Here is a 5,731-nt window from a genome sequence, read left to right on the forward strand (position 1 = left end):
CACCATCCTCTAAAAGTCGGCAGCATCTCCACTCTTCTTTTTGTATATTGTTAAACATCCCCTATGGCGAGCTCCGCCTTTGCTGGGAGGTCAGAAGTATTCCCTCTGACATGCAGTTTTTCATGCTCTAGTTAAAAACTTGATTAAGGTTTGAAGCCCCAACCCTTCTCCCCCTGGCCCATGAATCCTATTAATTTTTATGTGTAATTTTCAAAACACAGGATTTTGGTTTTGGTTTTGTTTTGTTTTTTGAAGTAATGTATGTACTGTATTATAGCAGAAATTTCTCTTCCCTCTGAGTGTTCTCAACTTTGTGGGTTGAAGAATAGTTGCAAAGAACAGGAGGAAAAAGCATGTGCAAGGGCCTGTATCTGGAGAGAATGAGTGCTGGTTAAGTGGAGGGTGGTTGAGACTGGCCATTCAGCTTCCTCCTTGTGTCAGCTGGGTCCTTGTCCCAAGGCCTGGCTTCTCTAACTTGTCTTCCTGGGAAGTGTGCCTATTTTCACATTTCTTACTCTAGAAACACACAGAAAAAAAAAAAAAATACAAAACTTTTTAAAATTAATGGTGGACACCTCCTTACCCCTGCAATTGTGATAGTCAGGGTTGGATACTTACCTTAGTAGTTAATAATTTATTTTGGCAAAAGACAGGCCAGCCTGACCTAAGGTGCCTACCCTTTAATGTGTTAATGTATCTTTTTTTTCCTCTTCAAAGTGGAACAGGCCAGAAGACAGCAGACAAGAATAGAAATGAGACCCATTGAAATAGTTCCCTTATAAGTAATTCTTGAAAACACGTCTCTGACGTTTTCATGCAAGTAGATATGTTGGACAAATGGGGAATGCTTTGTAGTTTATATGAAAGACATGAGCAAAATCTGGAGACTTCTAGGTGGTAGACACCATATTTTTTAGAAGTGTTAATGATGTATTTGATAATATTATAAAAGAATGTGTCTACCATGAAAGAACATTATAGCCATTTTTATGGAATGGGAGGAGATGGAATGAGCAAAGGGGCTTTGTTCTGTATGGGTGTCTATACCCTTACTCCAAAGCGAAAAAATAAAGTTGTGTTTGCTCAAACCTGTCCCTGGTCAGTCTGTTCTCAGTCATACTGGGGAAACTGAGTCAGACAAATACAGAAACTGTTTCTTCCCATCTCACTTTTCCATCCATAGAAGAACAGATGTAGGACCAAGGTACTGTGGTCATTTGCTTTTGGAATTTTCAGATTCAGATAACATTTATGAAAATTCTTCAAGATTATACATGGGCAGTCTATGAGAACTCCTCAAGATCAAGACAATACAATTGTCTATTTTACTATACTAAAAATAATATTTGAATGTGGAGAAAAATTCTGATGAATAAGAGAAGGATTATCTGCTCTTAGTTCTTAATGTTCTTGTGTTGGAGTTCTGTATTCCACTGTCAAGAAAGGGATAAATTGAGATTGGTTCAAGATGGCAGAGTAGAAGGATGTGCTCTCACTCCCTCTTGCAAGAGCACTGGAATCAACTAACTGCTGAACAATCATCGACAGGAAGACACTGGAACTCACAAAAAAGATACCCCACATCCAAAGACAAAGGAGAAGCCACAATGAGATGGTAGGAGGGGCGCAATCACAATACAATCAAATCCCATACCTGCTAGGTGGATGACTCACAAACTGGAGAACACTTATAAAACAGAAGTACACCCACTGCAGTGAAGGTTCTGACCCACACGTCAGGCTTCCCAACCTGGGGGTCCAGCAATGGGAGGAGGAATTCCTAGAGAATCAGACTTTGAAGGCTAGTCGAATGTGATTGCAGGGCTTCGACAGGACTGGGGAAAACAGAGACTCCAAAAGTAGTGTGCACATCGGGACCCAGGGGAAGGAGCAGTGACCCCATAGGAGACTGAACCAGACCTACCTACTAGTGTTAGAGGGTCTCCTGCAGAGGCGGAGGTGGCTGTGTCTCACTGTGAGGACAAGGACACTGGCAGCAGAAGTTCTGGGAAGTACTCCTTGGCATGAGCCCTCCCAGAGTCTGCCATTAGCCCCAACAAAGAGCCCCAGTAGGCTCCAGTGTTGGGTCACCTCAGGCCAAACAACCAACAGGGAGGGAACCCAGCCCCACCCATCAGCAGACAACTGGATTAAAGTTATACTGATATCTGCCCACCAGAGCAACAGCCAGATAAACCCACCACCAGTCCCTCCCATCAGGAAACTTTCACAAGCCTCTTAGATAGTCTCATCCACCAGAGGGCAGACAGCAGAAGCAAGAAGAATTATAATCCTGCAGCCTATGGAACAAAAACCACATTCAGAGAAAGACAAGATGAAAAGGCAGAGGGCTATGTACCAGTTGAAGGAACAAGATAAAACCCCCAAAAACAACTAAATGAAGTGGTGATAGGAACCTTCCAGAAAAAGAATTCAGAATAATGATACTGAAGATGATCCAGGACCTCGGAAAAAGAATGCAGGCAAAGAACAAGATGCAAGAAATGTTTAACAAAGACCTAGAAGAATTAAAGAACAAAGAAACAGAGATGAACAATACAAAAACTGAAATGAAAAATATGCTAGAAGGAATCAATGAGAGAATAACTGTGACAGAAGAACGGATAAGTGACCTGGAAGACAGAATGGTGGAGTTCAATGCTACGGAACAGAATAAAGAAGAAAGAATGAAAAGAAATGACGACAGCCTAAGAGACCTATGGGACAATATTAAAGGCAACAGCATTCGCATTATAGGGGTCCCAGAAGGAGAAGAGAGAGAGAAATGATCCAAGAAAATATTTGAAGAGATTATAGTCGAAAACTTCCCTAACATGGGAAAGGAAATAGCCACACAACTCCAGGAAGTGCAAAGAGTCCCATACAGGATAAACCCAAGGAGAAACACACTGAGACACATAGTAATCAAATTGGTAAAAATTAAAGACAAAGAAAAATTATTGAATGCAGCAAGAGAAAAATGACAAATAACACACAAGGGAAGTCCCATAAGGTTAACAGCTGATTTCTCACCAGAAACTCTACAAGCCAGAAGGGAGTGGCATGACATATTTAAAGTGACAAAAGGGAAGAACCTACAACAAAGATTACCAGGCAAGGATCTCATTTAGATTCGATGGAGAAATCAAAAGCTTTACAGACAAGCAAAAGCTAAGAGAATTCAGTACCACCAAACCAGCTCTACAGCAAATGCTAAGTGGGAAAAACAAGAGAAGAAAAGGACCTACAAAAACAAACCAAAAACAATTAAGAAAATGGTACTAGGAACATACATATTGATAATTACCTTAAACGTGAATGGATTAAATGCTCCAAGCAAAAGTCACAGGCTCGCTGAATGGATACAAACACAAGGCCCATCTATATGCTGTCTACAAGAGACCCACTTCAGACCTAGGGACACATACAGACTGAAAGTGAGGAGATGGAAAAAGGTATTCCATGCAAATGGAAATCAAAAGAAAGCTGGAGTAGCAATACTCATACCAGATAACATAGACTTTAAAATAAAGAATGTTACAAAAGACAAGGAAGGACACTACATAATGATCAAGGGATCAATCCAAGAAGAACATATAACAATTATAAATATATATGCACCCAACATAGGCGCACCTCAATACATAAGGCAATTGCTAACAGCTATAAAAGAGGAAATCGTCAATAACACAATAATAGTGGGGGATTTTAACAACTCACTTCCACCAATGGACAGATCATCCAAACAGAAAATTGATAAGGAAACACAAGCTTTAAAAGAAACAATAGACCAGATAGATTTAGTTGATATTTATAGGACATTCTATCCAAAAACAGCAGATTACACTTGCTTCTCAAGTGCGAATGGAACATTCTCCAGGATAGATCACATCTTGGGTCACAAATCAAGCCTCAGTAAATTAAAGAAAATTGAAATCATATCAAGCATCTTTTCTGACCACAACACTATAAGATTAGAAAAAATGGAAAAAAATGTAAAAAATGCAAACACGTGGAGGCTAAACAACACGTTACTAAATAACCAAGAGATCACTGAAGAAATCAAAAAGGAAATCAAAAAATACCTAGAGACAAATGACAATGAAAATACAATGATCCAAAACCTATGGGATGAAGCAAAAGCAGTTCTAAGAGGGAAGTTTATAGCAATACAAGCCACCTCAAGAAACAAGAAAACTCTCAAATAAAAAATCTAACCTTACACCTAAAGGAACTAGAGAAAGAAGAACAAACAAAACCCAAATTTAGCAGAAGGAAAGCAATCATAATGATCAGAGCAGAAATAAATGAAATAGAAACAAAGGAAACAACAGCAAAGATCAATAAAACTAAAAGCTGGTTCTTTGAGAAGATAAACAAAATTGATAAGCCATTAGCCAGACTCATCAAGAAAAAGAGGGAGAGGACTCAAATCAATAAAATTAGAAATGAAAAAGAAGTTACGACACTGCAGAAATACAAAGCATCCTAAGAGATTACTACAAGCAACTCTATGCCAATAAAATGGACAACCTGGAAGAAATGGACAAATTCTTAGAAAGGTATAACCTTCCAAGACTGAACCAGGAAGAAACGGAAAATATGAACAGACCAATCACAAGTAATGAAATTGAAACTGTGATTAAAAATCTTCCAACAAACAAAAGTCCGGGACCAGATGGCTTCACAGGTGAATTCTATCAAACATTTAGAGAAGAGCTAACACCCATCCTTCTCAAACTCTTCAAAAAAATTGCAGAGGAAGGAACACTCCCAAAGTGATTCTATGAGGCCACCATCACCCTGATACCAAAACCACACAAAGATACTACAAAAAAAGAAAATTACAGACAAATATCACTGATGAATAGAGATGCAAAAATCCTCAACAAAATACTAGCAAACAGAATCCAACAACACATTAAAAGGATCATACACCACGATCAAGTGGGATTTATCCCAGGGATGCAAGGATTCTTCAATATACGCAAATCAATCAATGTGATACACCATACTAACAAATTGAAGAATAAAAACCATATGATCATCTCAATAGATGCAGAAAAAGCTTTTGACAAAATTCAACACCCATTTATGATAAAAACTCTCCAGAAAGTGGGCATAGAGGGAACCTACCTCAACATAATAAAGGCCATATATGACAAACCCACAGAAAACATCATTCTCAATGGTGAAAAACTGAAAGCATTTCCTCTAAGATCAGGAACGAGACAAGGATGTCCACTCTCACCACTATTATTCAACATAGTTTTGGAAGTCCTAGCCACGGCAATCAGAGAGGAAAGAAATAAAAGGAAGCCAAATCGGAAAAGAAGAAGTAAAGCTGTCACTCTTTGCAGATGACATGATACTACACATAGAGAATCCTAAAGATGCCACCAGAAAACTACTAGAACTAATCAATGAATTTGGTAAAGTTGCAGGATACAAAATTAATGCACAGAAATCTCTTGCATTCCTATACACTAATGATGAAAAATCTGAAAGAGAAATTAAGGAAGCACTCCCATTTACCATTGTAACAAAAAGAATAAAAGGCCTAGGAATAAACCTACCTAGGGAGACAAAAGAACTGCATGCAGGACACTATAAGACACTGATGAAAGAAATTAAAGATGATGCCAACAGATGGAGAGATATACCATGTTCTTGGATTGGAAGAATCAATATTGTGAAAATGACTCTACTACCCAAAGCAATCTACAGATTC

The sequence above is a fragment of the Balaenoptera ricei genome, chromosome 17, assembly GCF_028023285.1.
Source record: "Balaenoptera ricei isolate mBalRic1 chromosome 17, mBalRic1.hap2, whole genome shotgun sequence".
In the NCBI taxonomy this organism is placed as follows: domain Eukaryota; kingdom Metazoa; phylum Chordata; class Mammalia; order Artiodactyla; family Balaenopteridae; genus Balaenoptera; species Balaenoptera ricei.